Here is a 16276-nt window from a genome sequence, read left to right as displayed (position 1 = left end):
AAGGGACAAGGTTAATTCTCTGGGCTTTCATGCTGCTGCAGTTTAATCAACCCACCACACTGTTCACAGTAATTCCCTGCCATACTTGAGGGAGAGCTGCCTTTGGGTAAATGTGTCTATAGTAAGCTGTCAAAATGATGGTGAGATTCTAACATCCTTGTGTGTCACGTTTAGCCCTGGACCGACTGGGCTTCCTTAGTTAATATAACACCTAAGGTCATCCTCATGCTGTTCTTCACCTGCGGGCCAAATAAAATGTTTATGATGTGGAGTGTAAGGCTTCCGGAAGACCCGTCCCTCAAAGACTGTCTTACGTTTGTGGACAGTGCCAGAAACTCACCACATCATCTCTGTCACATAGAATGAAGAGTTTAAGCATCTTTGTGTTTGTTGAGCTGACATTTATCCTGTGTCAGACACTGTACTGGGTTCTGGCAAAGAAAGGGAGGAGTTATGGAAGACAGAGCTAAAGATAAACAATGTGCTGTCCCTCCCCTCAGGAAGTTCACACTTGGTGTGACCCTAATCACAGGAATGAAAGGCATTTGCAAACCTGAGACAGTAGTGACCAAAACATAGCAGGGTTTAAGAGAACTGTTTCCAAGGGTGGATTTCAGCCAGATGGTGAAAACATGTTCTTCCAGTCAGGAATGAGTGGGGAGCATGGGGCATGCTCAGTGTTGCGGGGAGGGTCTGACGCATGGGACAATCTCTTAGGTGTCTGCAGCAAAGGGACAGAAGGGAAGCCTGAGCAGCAACCGTCCCAGCAGGGCTGGGAGAGTGAACAGCACGGCATCATCTTCAGAACGTAGAACTCAGAGAAAGGCTTCTGAGGGTGCCTTGTGGCCCAGCTGCTTCTAGAACGTCTGAGGGCTTCAGGTAGACTGCTTCTGGGAGTACAGAAATTGAGAGCTGGAGCTATGGTCGCCTCGGGGCCAGAGTGCCACTGCTGAGGTTCTGTGCGAGAAGCAAACAGGAGGAAGGACATTTCCTCTATTCCAACTTTCTGTCAGTTGTCTTCTAGTATCTTCTATATATTTGTCTGAATTTTAAAGGAGGTGGCCCACAAGGGGATCTGAAAACGTGTACAGAGTCCAATAACATAGCACAGAAGAGTCTGAAAGAATAGATTTGGAGTTCAAAGTCAATAGTAAAGTAACCAGCCCCTGGGTAATCGGAAAACTTTTGTATGTATAGAATACAAAATAGAAAAACATTTTGTATGTATCAAAACTTTGGGAACAAGAGTCAAATGAATTTCGATACAAGTTGGTTGAGGGCTGAGATCTTAAGGTAGGAGCTAAGTTAGGAAGCCATGGTAGACACTGCTTTCCCACCCGACCATGTCTCCCACCCATCGACTATTCATGCAACATGATTATTTTTTAATAAGGAAAGTTTAATTGGGGCTTATTTATTAGAGCATTTTAAAAATGGAAAATGTATATTCTAAAATTCCAATTATCTGGTCTATAAGTCCATGTGTTCAGAATTACATAGTAAATGGAGAACTTTTTGATTATGGTGATCATTTTTAAACAGAACATAAGATGGGCACTTAGTGCGTACGTGACGGTAAGACTGCTGTACAGGCAAGTGGGGACGTCAGTACAGTTGTGTCTTAGGTACCAGCAGGGAGAGTAGAAGAAGCTTTAGAATTTTTCAGAGAAGTCTTTCTTCCAGGTACGGACATCGCATGCAAAACATATTGTTACCAAATGTCAAATAAGAGTAAAGATAAGTAACTACAGATATCGTAGAATGATTTATAGCTCTAGATAAGGCTGTAGCGCATCCAGAGTGGGTATTCATTGTTTTCCTGGCAGAGACATGTGGACAGAAGTCGTGCAACATGATTTTTGTCACCTTTACATGGAAAGGGCTCAGCTATACCTTCTGCCCTGGCCTATGAATCCGGCAGAAATGATGAATGTGAATTATGTAATTAGCCATTGAAAGGCTCTTCTCCCCAATGTTCTTTAACACATATGGATGATGACTTCTGTCACTGCAAAGGGGTCACAAGTGGCAGAATGGTGACGGTCTTCAGGTAACTCTTCTTCTCCTGGCTGACAGTCTGGGGAACATGGGTGCGAGTGCTGCCGGTAGGAACAGCAGCAGGAAAGCCATTGGTGTGGGAGGTTTCATGGAATCCGGTCAGATGTCAGACATCGTCCAGGCCCACTTGGGATCGTAGGCCCAAACGTGGTACTGGTGCTGCTTCTTAGTTTCCCAGTAGTTTCCTCACTGCACTTAAGACCATTCTCCTCCCGCATGGCCTGGTACTAATCTTGATACGGCATCTGGCGCCATTCCAGGGCCCAGGAGTGGGATTAGGATCAAAGGCTACCATCGCTCCAGCGTCTTCACATACATGATGCAAGATGAAACAGGCCATCTGAGAGGAGCCCCCAAGCAGATTCCTTCACACAGTCCTGTCTGGAATTCCCACTGGGCAGGCATACCTCAGCATTTGTCCCTGTAATGTCGACTCCAGTACACAAGCAGGTCCAGTAGAGCCTCCACACATCTCTGCTGGAGGCTTTGCCTGCACCTATGCCACAGTAATAGGGACCTTGGGGCCCAGGGAAACCATTAAAAGGCCAACCATTAGGGTGCTGTCTTCCCATGGGAGTTTATTCTTGTTCATTTGGAACCAGGGGTGCTGGTTCTCACTGTGTCCACTATCCGGTTACGGATGTGCTGGAACTTGGTCTCTGCAGGCTTCTGCTTGAAAACTCCACAAAACACCAGCTTGTTGGGGCCTTTGCCGAAGGGGTCCAGAAACATGGTAACAGGAATATGAGATGTGTCACTGCAGGAGCCTACAGACTGAAAAGTGCTAGAGCCATCAAGAGTCCACATTTGGGCTCATAGTCCAGAGTGCGGGTCTTGCAGTGGAGGCCTCCCCTAGTACCATCAATCCAGACAAACATAGCTTGGATTTTCTTGCCTGGAGTAAGGAACATGTATAGAGGCCTTTGTTCAAGTGGGAGCTTGCTGAGGTGGCCATGTGGAAGGTGTTCTGGGTGGAAGGAGGGCAGGTGGGTGGACAGGCTGTGAGAGCAAGGTGAAGCATGCAGGGATCAGTGAGTGGTTCAGATCCCAGCTCTTCTTCCGTTCTTGCCCCCCCCCCCACCGTGTCTCTTCCTATAATGACCCTGGGCATTTGATTAAGGTTCACTCTGTTACCTCATGTGTTTTGAAAGCCTTCAATTTTTTAAAAATTTTATTATTTTTATTTTATGTGTATGAGTATATTGCCTGCATGTTTGTGAGTGCACCCGTGTCGTGCAATGCCATGGAGGTCAGAAGAGGGCTTCGGATTCCTCCGGAACTGGAGTTAAGGACGGTTCGTAGCTGCCATGTGGGTGCTGGGAATCGAACCCAGGTCCTCTGCAAGGGCAGTCAGTGCTCTTAACCACTGAGCTATCTTTCCAGCCCCTAATGTTTTTATTTATATACAAAGACTAGCATGATCTCCTTCACTAGGTAGATGGTCTTGAATAACCCATGCGAGAAAGGTCACTTAGTCCAACCTAAAGAAGCGCCTGTCTCCCACGTACTGACAGAAAGACCTGCTGTCAGTGTTCACGCCTTATTTCTAGATCAGATGGTCACAGTTTGAGCAGATGAGGCAGGAGCCGGAGCCCTGCCTGCATTTCTAGTGATGTACGTAAAGCTGCTGGGGATCCATCTTGTCTTCTTCAGATGTCCAGTGAGGGAAAAGGACTGAGCAATGCAGGCTCTTCAAAGTTCTTAGGACACAATTGACCCTAATGACATCATCTGCGGAGACCCCATGTACAAATTAGGTCACATTCATGAGTTCTTCTTGGTGGTTGTGAATTTTCAAAGGACAGAGATGCTGAGAGAGTAGCTTGGGTGAACACAGCTCTGGGTGGAGACAGGGTCAGAGATCGTGTGTAAAGGCTGCTCTATGCAGCAGCTTGAGGGCAGGTGGGGAAAGGAGTTTTCCTTTTTTTTTTTTGCAGGGGCGGGGGTAAATAGGGTAAGTTCACAGCAGGGGAAAAGAACCAATCACTGGGGAAGGACGATGAGTAGATTCACACCTGGGAGCAGGAAGATGTAATGGGTCTTGGCTCCAGGAAGGGGGTATGAATCTAGTGGCATGTGGCCCAGCATTTCTGGATAGAGATGTCAGCAGAGTGCCCTGAACCTGAGGACCAGCTGGGTGCACAGGCTGTGGGACCCTGCCCAGGACTGCTCTGTTTCCCCTTCTCTACCGGTCTACATTTGTTACATTGCTTTGTTATGTTTAAAAACAACACTGAGAATGTGTTTCCACCATCTGGCTCCTCAGAGACTTTGCCATGTTCCTGAAGTTTTGATTAAGAAGTCAGTAACATTTGTAACAAAGATGGCAGGCTCTGCTAATAAGAAGACACTCTTGGGTCGGGGAAGGTCTCTTCAGGAGGCTATGCCACTGTTTACACACAGAAAATGGGGGAAGAAAGAGAGGGAGGAGAAATCCCAGTCCTGGAAGTGTAGAGAACAAGTTGACTAACGTGGAGTTCAGAGCGTTATTTGTGTGGGGTGGGGCTGTGTACTCAGAGTCCTGTTCAGAGGAAGTGTAAGAATGTTCATGAGTAGCTCTGGCACGTACTTTCTGTGCTCTGAGTCTCATGCGAGGCACAGTTTGTGGTGCTCTTTCAGGAAGATGAGGCTGGAGGACTTTGAGGGAATCAAACAGCATCTTCTCTGAATCCTGAACTCATGGAGAAAGTGGCAGAGAGCTCAGATTGTGATTACATCCACTCTTTGCTGGAGAAACCGGATAGAATGGAGCCCACTGGTGAAGCCAAGATACCCCCCTGCCCCGCCTCCTCCAGACTGAGCTTTGTGGCTAAGTGTATGGACTCAATAGGGGGTAGGCCATGCCGTGGCATCTTGGTGGCCTGCGAGCTTTGCTGTCTCCAGAAGAAAGCCTAGCAGAGTGGAAGAGGTTCCTCAGAAAGTTTCCTTGATTCTTTAACCCTGACTCTTAGTGAAACAAGGGGTACATCTGATACATGCCTACCCCACAGGAATGAGTCAGCAAGAGCTGGAGATGGGGGGAAGCGTCAGTGCAATTCTTGTTCTATGGATGGAAGGGAGCAGGAACAGCCCCCCCCCCCCGGCACACTGAATTACTGAACACACATTGTGAGCTGTGTCTCTCCTGAGCTGCTTCCCTCCTAGGTGAGATCCATGAGCCATGGAATTCCTTGTCTTCCTGGGTGAAAAGCTGCTGGGACTCTAGATAGCTCCTTGCAGTTATTGGATTTGCTCTGTGCAGGGCAATGGAATCTTGAGTTTTTCACTCAAACCCACGGTCTCTGAAATGGAGGTAAGGATTCTTTGTTTCAGAAACATGCAACTAAGTTCTGCTGGATTAGTTAAGAGAGGTTAGGCTAGGCTGAGTGACAACCTCCACATTCTGGGACGCTGACCAGTGACCCTTACTCTGAAACCTAGCTGACTGAAGTGGAGATGGCCCCTTGGGCAACTAACTGTCTTTGTGGGGTGTCTCAGGGCTCCAGACTGCTTCTGTCTTAAGACTGCCATCGTACCACCTGCTTCTGTGATTGTAGTGGTCAGGATTAAGGGAGATGCACAGGCAACTCATTCCAGAGCTGGTGACCATCCTACCTCACTACAGGAGAGGGCTGGGGGCACCTCCTGTTCCACCTGAGGAGGGTGAGCAATGGGGTTTCTAAAGCTCCACTGAGAAAGGGACACTGATTTTTCAAACTGAACAGAGATCAAGAGCTGAGGGCCTGTGGCTCAGGGCTCTTGCACTGGCTGTAGTTGAGGGAAGAGCCGAGTCTCCTGAACGAGATTCTTATAAGTAGCCAGAATTCTTGCACAAGACCTTAGGATACAGGGCGATAACAATTTCTTGCCTTCCCTAACAGTGCTAGATTCAAATGTTTTGTCCCTATATGTCCTAGGTTCCAGCTTAAGAAACAGCACTATGGTTTTTATAGTAAAAAATAATATGACCTTGTGACTCTGACTAAGACAAGGACCGGGGTTTCTTATTTTAGGACAGGTTGGCCTCCCCCGTCCCTGCTCCCAGAACTTGCGAACAGAAGCCCATCTCTTCCCTCTTGGGTGAACGTATCTTGTTTACTCACGTCGGCCTTGTGATCTAGTTGGTTTCTTAATGTGCTCTCTTCTTGCCCCATTTATCTCCTCTACCCTGAGGCTGCAGGCTCACATCCTGCCTCATCTGTTTTTCATGGTTTGTCTTCATTTTTAAACAATATTTTATTTATTATTTTTATTTTATGTGTATGAATGTAATGCCTGCATGTATGTAAGTGCACCTGTGTCGTGTAATGCCCACGGAGGTCAGATCCCCTGGAACTGGAGTTACGGATAGTTGTTAGCTGCCATGTGGGTGCTGGGATTTGAACCCTGGTCCTCTCCAAGAGCAGCCGGTGCTCTTAACTGCTGAGCCATCTCTCCAGCCTCCTGATCTATGTTTGACCATGGCTCCCTACCTCCCTAATCTCTAAAGCGCTCAAATCTGAAGTGTGTAATTTAGGAGTTAATTGCATCCTGTCTTCGTTTGTGCCCTAATTGTTCATTGTGTTGGTCTAACCTGTTGGTGTGCTCCTTTGTGACAGCAAGGCTCCGTCGTCCCCATGCAGTCCAGCTCAGACTTTGGCATATCAGCTGGCATATCTCATGGTGTTCTCAACATGTGAAACATAGTATCTGGTAGAAGACAGATCTGGAAACCAATCACTTGGCTGAATGTTTGGCAGTTGTGAACCAACCACCAAGGGAATTTGAGAGGAAGGAGACAGGTGTCAGGCTGCAAGTTCAGACCAGGTTTCCTCCGAAGCACAAGAGCCTTCCAGCAAGGGCTGAGGGGTAAGAAAGGAAAGTCACAGAGTTTCAGGGCTGGGGTGGATGTTGGGGGAGGACAAATGGCTATTTTATGATAAAATACTGGTAAGTGTAAAGAGCCAGGGACCACTTTCCTGAAGGATGGTGAGAAGTGTATTCCGACTGTACTATAAAATGAATGGCTTACACAAAAATCATTATGGCTCATAATTTGGGGAGTCAGAAGTCTGGGTAGGAATTGCCTGTGCAATCTGCTTCACATAGAGCCCGTGGGGTCCCTTGCTGGTCAGAGGGGCAGGAAGGCTGCTTTGGACAGTTGACGGTGACTTTCTGCTTGCATCTTGGGTCTTGGAAGAGTCTCCTGGAGGCCTAGGCTTGAGAGGCCTCAGCGCTTGTGAATGGCCTTGCCTTGTCTTTACCTCCAGGGCCAGATGCTCAGGGCCACGCTCTCAAGAAGCTCAGAGCCGTCTCTTTAGTGGACAGGGGATTTGAGGCCTTGAAAACCCCAGCAGGACTTTCTGTCTCTGATCTGTAAGACACTGCCTTAGATCTTCTGAGATAATGTCTTAGATTTGATCTTTGTTGTTGTTTTTTCCCTTGAAGAACTTTCACTGGGAAAGGCTAAGGAGAAGAGCACCCCCTCCCCCCCATTTAATTCTGATTCTTTTATAGTTCTTCCACACTCCACTTAAGAAGCAAGCAATTCCCTTTGTGACTCACCTTTCGGAATTTTATTGTTGGAAATCAGGAGAGTTCTGCATGTTCCTTGACATTTACAGATGAACAGATAAATCTGTGAGTTTACAGATAACCCTAGATTCCCCCGTTATGTCAGAGATGCCAACCTTAACTTTTCTCCTCACCAGCACAGGGGCCATCTTGTCTCCAGTCTCCAACAACTTCTCACTGACCCTCTTCCCTACTAACTTTTCCTCACTGTCTTGAGGACTTTCTGACATCTCTGTACTTCCACTCCAAGTCTCCAACCCAATGCCGCATGCTGTGTTTTGTCATAGCAGGACCCTATGTCCAGGTTATAAGTATCTTTTTTTTCTGGTAGCTTATGGGTATATAACAAGCTGCCTTTAACTGTAGTGACTGGAAATATGACCAGTGTTGCTACAGGCCATCATTTGGGATGTGATGTTTCACACGGGACCCAGCTAAGGTCTCTCCCATTCCTTTGTGCATTGAGGGGGTTACCTGGACCTATCAGCTGAATGTTTATAACTCCTCAAGATTTATATAGTGAAGTCTGCATCTCCAATGATGGCATTAGGAGGTAGGGGCCTCTGAGAAGGAATTAGGTTATGAGGGTAGAGCCCCTCATAAGTTATAAGTAGACATGAGAGCTTGTTCCATCTTTGTGAGGCTATCATGGGAAAGTGGCCATGGGTGTACCATGAAGCTAGTCCTTAACGTATTTTATTAAAGATTCTGTAAGCTTCATGCCACTCCATATTCAATCTGTCTTTAGTAGGGAAATTTTGGGGGTTAAACTATCCTAAATTTGATCTTGTCTCCATCATTGACTAGCAACTGTGGCCTTGATTGGCTACTGAATCCCCAAGAGACCTGCATCCATGGCTTGCAAAATGTGTGTCTGGCACACTCCCTATTTCTTATAGCATACAAGGAATAGTGGGCTCAGTATTTTTGTTGTGACTGTTGCTGTTTTGCATTCTGAGACTAGAGATCAAGGCTACACTTTGCTCGCCATCAGTCAGAGGTGAGCTCAGGAAGGGGTAGGGAAGCTCCAGGAGCCTCTCACCAAGCGTGAGCAGCTGACTTATCTAGACTGGGCAAGAGTATGATAAAGATTTTATCCCACAGCAAGCCTGTCTGCTGCCATGTATCAGCAAATATAACAACAAACAGTACACTTGAATATTGAGTTTCTCCGTGTCATTTGATTTCCGTGCCAGCCTGTTACTACTTGTTAAGTGCTGGAAACAGTGCTGATGAGAGAAGCCCTCCCTGTTTAACTCTCAGCTGTGTGCCTTTAGTAATCAACTGACATCTAGTTAACATGCAGAAAACATTCTTGGTAGGTCAAAAGTACGTGTATAGTAAGTCGAGATCATTTTATTTTATTTTTTGATTGATTTATTTTTAGTGGTGTTATGTATGCATGTGTCTAAGTGCACCCGTGTCGTGCAGTGCCCACAGAGGAGAGAAGAGGGTGTTATATTCCCTGGAACTGGAATTATGGACGGTTGTTATCTGCCATGTGGGTGCTGGGATTTGAACCTGGGTCCTCTGCAAGAGCAGCCAGTGCTCTTAACCTCTGAGCCATCCCTTTAGCCCCATTTGTAAAAAAAAAATATTTCATTTATTATTTTTAAATTTAGGTGTATAAGTGTATTGCCTGCATGTAAGTGCACCCATGTCAAGCAATGCCTGCAGAGGTCAGAAGAGGGTGTTGAATTCTCCTGGAACTGGAGTTACGGACGGTTGTTAGCCGCCACTTGGTTCTGGGATTTGAACCCTGGTCTTCTGCAAGAGCAGCCAGTGATCTTAACTGCTGAGCCATCTCTCCAGCCCCCACTTGAGGTCATGTAACAACACCAGGACCACAGCTCTCTTGACCCATGGCTCTATGGGTAACTTGAATTCTCAAGTCCTGAACATTAACAAGAAGACTTGCCAAGGAATGTCTTGGGAAGTGGTTTAGTGATGCCTTAGTAACGGAGGTCTCTTTCTGCAGTTGTCCTTCTGTCTGTGAGGTCTTAGAGCCCTGGGTCTAGCAACCCATTTTAGAAGCACAGCCCTTAATCCTGTAGTATCTACAGTACTTGTTTAATGAATGTTAAACACTGAACCAGAAATTCAGAGAGTGGGACCACCATCTGGGTTGTCACAGTCCTTCAGGTGAATGTGATGTCTGCTGTTTCAGGACACCACTAAGTTCCATCTGATATCAGGACAGGAGCTGCATAAGCTTGGTTAGGGGTAGAGGACAGTGGTCCACGGTCTGCCTAGCATGTACAAGGCTCTGGGTTTCATTCTCAGGACTAGAAAAACAAAAGCCCACAGCCAGAGGAGACCTGTATCTTGTAATCTTTTGTTTCTCTTCTGTCTTTGTTCTAGTTAACCTGTCACTCAAAAATACCTGGTTCCCATAGAGATGAGTAATTGGGGTGTAAATCTCAGGTATGGATGTAAATGCCAAAATCCTCTCGGGAGTTTAACATTTGACTTGTATTCAGTAGGAAACAAGCACAGCCTTCTACACGGTTGCTGTTTCCTTCTCCTAGGAGCGGGATTAGCCACATCCTTTACCTCATTTGATCCTCCTGTAACTCTTGAGTCAGAAGCCATCCTTGAGATAAATTTAAGCCCAAGCACATAAATCATGCTGAGAAGGATCTAGAGAGGAGAAAAACAGCCATTTGTGATGTCGATTTTAGTGTCTACAGAGGGCTGGAAGTGAATGGGGAGAGAATGTTCTCCCTGGGCTGACTGGGTGGTCCTCAGGAAGCTGGTCTGCACGAACTCAGGTCAGCAGTACACCTGTTATCACAGAAGCCAGAGAGAGACTGCCAGACAGAAACTCATCACCGGGGGAGGCTCTGGAAGAATTTATAGAACACTTTCTCTGGCAAACAGGATAGGGAAGGCAGGAAAACAAACCGCATCCTGCCAAGGACCCCAAAAAGAACAACAAGAAACCAAATCCTAAGGGTGGTGGGAGACAAGCTTGTGACTGAGGGAAAACTAGTTAGGTTTAGACATGGCAAACTTCTGGCAAGATTTGTCAAACATGGGATCACAGACTACCAGGCTGTAGTTTCTATTGGTGACATAGTGATTCTGTTTCAAAGAGAAGCAAAACTAACCACTTCAAGATCATTTGTATCAGCTTCTCCAGCTCAGTGCTTCTTTTCTTTCTCTTTTCCTTCTTTCCTCTCTAAGAGGTTATCACTTTTTGAGAACAGGGGACTGGGCTGTGAATATAGCTCTGTTGGTAGTGCCTGCCTCGTAGGCACAAAGCCCTGAATTTCATTGTCAGGACTGCGAAAATGAAAACGGAGCCTGGTGGTATACACCTGTCATCCAAGTTCTAAGGAAGTAGAGTCAGGAGGATCAGGAGTTCAAGGTCATCCTCCTCTACAGAGGGATTTCAAGGCCCGCCTGGGCTGTAGACCTTGTCTCACCAGCAACAAAGATAGATAGAAACAAATAAAACAAGAAACTAGGTAGATAGAGAAACAGTTACGTCAGAGACTCTGGCTTGTTGTAACTGTAGCAACAAGAATTAAATCAGAGTCTAAAAAACTTACTTACTTTGCAAATATCACTGGAGAAGGCCACCGAAGGGGTTAGAGTACTCCATGGTCAGCCCTGTCCTGTAACTGAGTCATCAGTGTTCCCCACCGCTGTGTGACAAGTGTGTACTGGCATGAGATGCCTGCAGTTACAGTAAAAGGTATCTAGATTATTCCAGGGATTGGAACTCACCACACTGTCATAGAAATGCAAAGGTCTGTTCTGTCCACTACAGCAGCCTAGACCTGCGTCAAAGCAGCCTTGACTGGTAGCAGGCTTTAAAAAGTATGGCAGGCTTTTCTTTTCTTTTCCTTTGTCTTCTTTCCCCTCCCCTCCGATCCCCTCCGTCCTTCCCCTCCCTCCCCTTCCCCTCCTTTTTTCTTCTCTTCTTCTGCAGGGGGACTTTAACCCCAGAAGCTGTGGTTCTGGAAGAAGGTCTTGAAGCATTTTATTTTCTGAGACAGGGTTTCCCTATAGCCCTACCTGGCCTGGAATTCATTATAGAGACCAAGCTGGCCTCAATCTTATAGAGATCCGCCTGTCTCTGCCTCCCGAGTGCTGGGACTAAAGGCGTGTGCCGCCATACTCAACACTCAATCTGATGCTTTCTCGCTTCCTCTCCCCTGTAAGGTGGCCAGTTAGGGTTGCAGGTACTGAGGGTCAGTCAGCTCAGCTGGCAGGTGGTGCCATGAGCTTGTCTTCATCCTACGCTGAGGGTTTACTGGACTGGAAGTTGTGAAAGCAGATTTCTCATTTATTTGCTCAGACTTGCTATTTATTTTCACAGCTACGAAATGAGAATGTTGGGATATCATAATAAGGATTGAAAAACGATTATGAAATACAAAGAGAAAATATCCATGCTATTTAAAGACAGTTTACTGGATATCATAGTGAGATTCATTTTCTGCTTCATACCAGGTTGCAAATAGTCTCTAAGCTTTGCATGTAGCATTTTTCTCTTCATCATTAGGTCTTGAAAGTAGAGGCCCTTTGTAGCTAATACGTCTCAAAATCAGCATAATTTATTAGTGGGCAGGCCTCTGTTTAGAACCATAGTGAAGTGTGACACACATCACTTTTAGATGTCCTGGGCTCTCTCAGTGAGAAGTTCCAAAGGGAACAATGTGTACCGGAGTCTAGGCACTAACAGTCTTATCTAAACAGCAGAAGATGGAGAGCCACACTGGCAGCCTGGGTATGTTCCCTTCAGTGCCGTGAGAACCAAGGGCACACAGTTACTGTGCAAGGAGGGGGCCTGAGTCCAGTGTCTACCCAGGCCCTGCCCCTGCCCCAGCAGGCTGTCCCAGGGGGTATTCACCTACTCAGCCAGAGGGTGACAGAGAGGGACTCCCGGGAGAACATGCCCTCCACAGCTGTCTCAGAGGGGATCCTGTGTGAGAGTCACCTGGGGGAGTCCTGGTGGCTGATGGGGTGGGTGATGTCTGGTTCCACTTTCTCTGGAGGCCTTCAGGGCATGCTTGGGAGCCCCTCAGGTTGGCAGTCTTATCCTTTGAAAATTCTAACTAAACAGGAACCTGCCAAGGAGATGCAGGGTTGTTTAGTAACATCCCGACTTGCTTTCCCTTTGTGTCTGGCTCCTCTGGAGTCCACACCCTTCTCTCAGAGCCAGCATTACCTCCTTCCTGTAGGAGAGGAAGCCGGGGTTGTAGCCCCAGGGAGAGAGAGGAGACTGGGCTTTTCCCCTCCCTTCATTGTGATTCGTTCTGGGTTTGGCTTTGACTACCTTGAGCAGGGAAAAGACAAAAGGGGCAGGAGGTCATGTTGGCAAGATGATACTCAATCTCTCCGTCCCATGAGATCCCTGGGTGGGTCTGAGCAGCTTGGAGCAGGACACAGAGTCCAGGACCACCAGTTCCCCTAGCTGGTTTCCAGGGCCCAGCCCTGCTGGAGTAATAGAGCAGAATTGAATGCTTTGAATCTTGCCTGAGGCTCAGGTGCTTAGGGCACTACTCTGAACCCCCCTCCAGAGTGCAGGCCTGCTCCAGCTCTTCAGCATAGTGCATAACCAATGGTGGAGGGGAAGGAAGGACTGCTGTTTCCAGTAGGCTGTAGGAATTGAGCCACATTTTTGGACTCATCTGAAACAGTGGTTCTTGATCATATTCTAATCATGAATTAAGCCTGATTTTGAGATCTATTAGCTACAGGGGACCTTCTCCATTCAAAATATGACTATGAATAGAAAATCCCTTTAAAAATCCTACAGAATGTTCATAAGCTGATATGAAAGATGAAACAAATGTCACAATAATACTCAGAAAAGTTTGCATAGAAGTAGACTGGGCGTTTTCTTCCTCTGAACTTTGTAGCTGGTTAAAGTTTTGTTTTTTTCTTAGTAGAAGTCTAACATTCAGATTTCTTGGATCTGGACAACTAGCAGGACTATGCTTTGGAATTCTATTTAGACCTGGCTCTATATCTGGGTGACCTAGAAGTGAACCCAACTCTGTTACCCTAGACTTTACCCAGGAATCTTCAGGGGCCTTGTGTCACTCACAAGGGTCCCACTTAGCATCCACATGAAGGCAGATTGGAGACAGAGACCCTCTGAGGCTGGGGGTGGCTAGACCATAGAGCAGAGTCTGGAGCTGAGGACCTGCTTTTTGGTTTTTACTTCATTACTCCTCAGCCCCTGGTTTCCCTCTTGGACTTCTGTTCCATTTCCTATTTTTATAAAAGCTTCATTTGATGATGATGATGATGATGATGGTGGTGATGGTAATGAAAATAATCTTCAGTCAGCTCAAGAAAGGCACTGGGTCCTCTCTATGCAGCCTACATCTGAGGAGCCAACATGTGGCTAGAACCCATCCCAGCAGCAAGTGGAGGAATTATTCTGCACTATTTGTCAGCATTGAACCATTTCTTGCAGAACCCAAGAGCTGGCTTTAAGAGTGAAGCCTCGTGAAGACCAGAGCTCACAGCTGGGCATGTGGCATCCACAGTCTGTGAGATACTGGACTGCAGGAGACGGACAGTGATGGAACATGCATGAGGGATCGAAGGTGAAGGTGGATCGAGTGATGAGCAGGAAATGAAACAAAGCTGGCTGTTATCTTTTTTATATTATTTTTATTTTTTGTGTATGAGTGTATTGCCTGCATCTGTGTAAGGACACTGGCATCGTGCAATGCCTGCAGAGGTCAGAAGAAAGGCATCAAATTCCCCTGGAACTGAACTTATGGACAGTTGTTATTTGCCATGTGAGTACTTGAAATCAAACCAGGTCCTCTGCAAGAGCAGCTGGCTGTTATTTTTAAGGGGGTCTTGTGTAGTGAAGAAATTCGTTTCCATTTCTCAAGTTGTAACCAATGGCAGAAAAGTGCTGTGCTCTGTGACAGGGCGAAGAACTGTTCCTCCTGGTGGTACTTAAGTCTGATACAAAGAAGGCCTTTGCATTCTTTGAAGACATTATCAATCTACTGCACACAAAACATGTGGACTTGGGTGGTGTTTGACACAGTGTTGATGTACAGGATAAAAAAACATTAGCCATAACCTGGGATGGACAAGATCAAGAGAGAGGTCATGAGGTCTGGTGGATGGCTGCTAGAACTTTCCACACCCATACTCCAGAGTGAAATCAGCTCTCCAAATCATTTGTTTGGGCCAGAGTTTGCAGACAGTCAGAACTCCGTGTCCTGTCTTCTGGTCTTTGAGGGAACAGGGTAATTTGAAAGCCAGATGAGGAAGGCAGATGTTTTTCTCATTGTCTCCACCCACTCCAGGACTCTGCCGAGTGAGCAGGGTTGGAATCCAGTTCACGGCTGACCATCTGCTGCCTGGGGAGGCCGGGGACTCAGCCCAGGTCAACTCTACGCTACTTAGTAGCGTACATCTTGTATCAGCTAACCACCGAGCTGAATGTGGAAAGGAAAGCAAGAACAGGTGTGGGAGGGTGCGCTGTTCAGCTAAACTTTGACTTCAAGGCCAAGGCAGGGCTTGGAGAGCTGGGGAGAAAATTACTGCAGATTGATTGTGTGAGCTGATATCTGCTAAATTTAGACCCACTTACACACGCCAGCTCTTCAGTTTTGTAGCATTTTTGAAGCAAGCACAGATTATTTTCTGGCAGTGATAATTAAGAGTTAAAAAAATAAAAGGAAAGCAAAGAAAAAGAGAATAAGCTGTCCTCACTGATGGACAGATTTCAAAATTCCTCATCTGCCGCCCTTTAATGCAGCATCAGGAGGCTCTGAATAGAAGGAATTATAGGGTAAAGACATTGGAAAAATTGAAAGTTGCCACCGACCGACAGGAACGCAGCTGTTTGATGCTTTGCCTATGTCCTCCTTGGCAACTTGGACTGACCAGCAGCTGGGAGGCAAGCGGAGACTTTCGTTTCCTCTTTGAGCTGTGTGCAAATATAACCCCCGGAAGGGTGTCAGCAAACCCCAGGGCTCTGGCTCATGTGCCCCAGGGCCTCACTGCCCTGGGGGTATTTGCAAAGAGGGAAAGTGCTGACTCACCGTTAAATCCTTCCTGGAGTGGCTTGGGGAGGTGTTGGCTGCTCTAAGGGGAAAGGGAGGCTAACCTCGGCCAAGCAGCTCAGTTTCTGGGCAGTCTGAGGGGATGGCGGTAAGGATTCAGTGAACTTACAGTTTGCTTCAGCTCAAGTCAGTAGCTGTTTGAACTCACGCCGCTTCAGACTCTAGATTTTGTGGCGGAAGATACCCACCCCAACTGGTATCTCCCTACAGGAGACTCTGGTGAGGCAGAGCCCTCATTGCAAAGACCAAACCAGAACCAAGATGGCAGTTAGAGACTCATACAGAGAGAGGTGACGCCGATGGGTTCAGGGGCAGAAGAGTCATGCCATACTTTCTGATTTCAGGAGGGCATGTGGCATGGAAACTCAGATGATTATTTCCCCACCCACGGCTCTCCTGACATCCTGATCCCTTCCCTGCGTGGCATACAACTATTGGGTCTTAACTAGATTTGGGACGATACAAGTGAGCCATTTTCTCTGATCTGTCTCCCCGTAGGGCTGCTTTGTCTTGTCCATGTGGGGCCACACAGAGCTTAGAAGGGGGTGATTTTCTACTGTCTGTGAGGAAAGAGCCTGTGGACAAGTGACAGTCCACTACCTCTGTTAACCTCCTGTTTCGAGACACTCTCA

General features: G+C 46.9%; 1 pseudogene; it reads right to left on the bottom strand.

The window, feature by feature from the left end:
• Nucleotides 1-1979: 1979 nt before the first annotated feature.
• Nucleotides 1980-3013, bottom strand: LOC103729223 (annotated as a pseudogene).
• Nucleotides 3014-16276: the final 13263 nt, after the last annotated feature.

This window comes from Nannospalax galili, unplaced genomic scaffold (assembly GCF_000622305.1).
Source record: "Nannospalax galili isolate Female #2095 unplaced genomic scaffold, S.galili_v1.0 scaffold372, whole genome shotgun sequence".
In the NCBI taxonomy this organism is placed as follows: Eukaryota; Metazoa; Chordata; class Mammalia; order Rodentia; family Spalacidae; genus Nannospalax; species Nannospalax galili.
The sequence above is the reverse complement of the archived record's forward strand: the minus strand, read 5'-3'. Positions and strand labels throughout refer to the sequence as shown.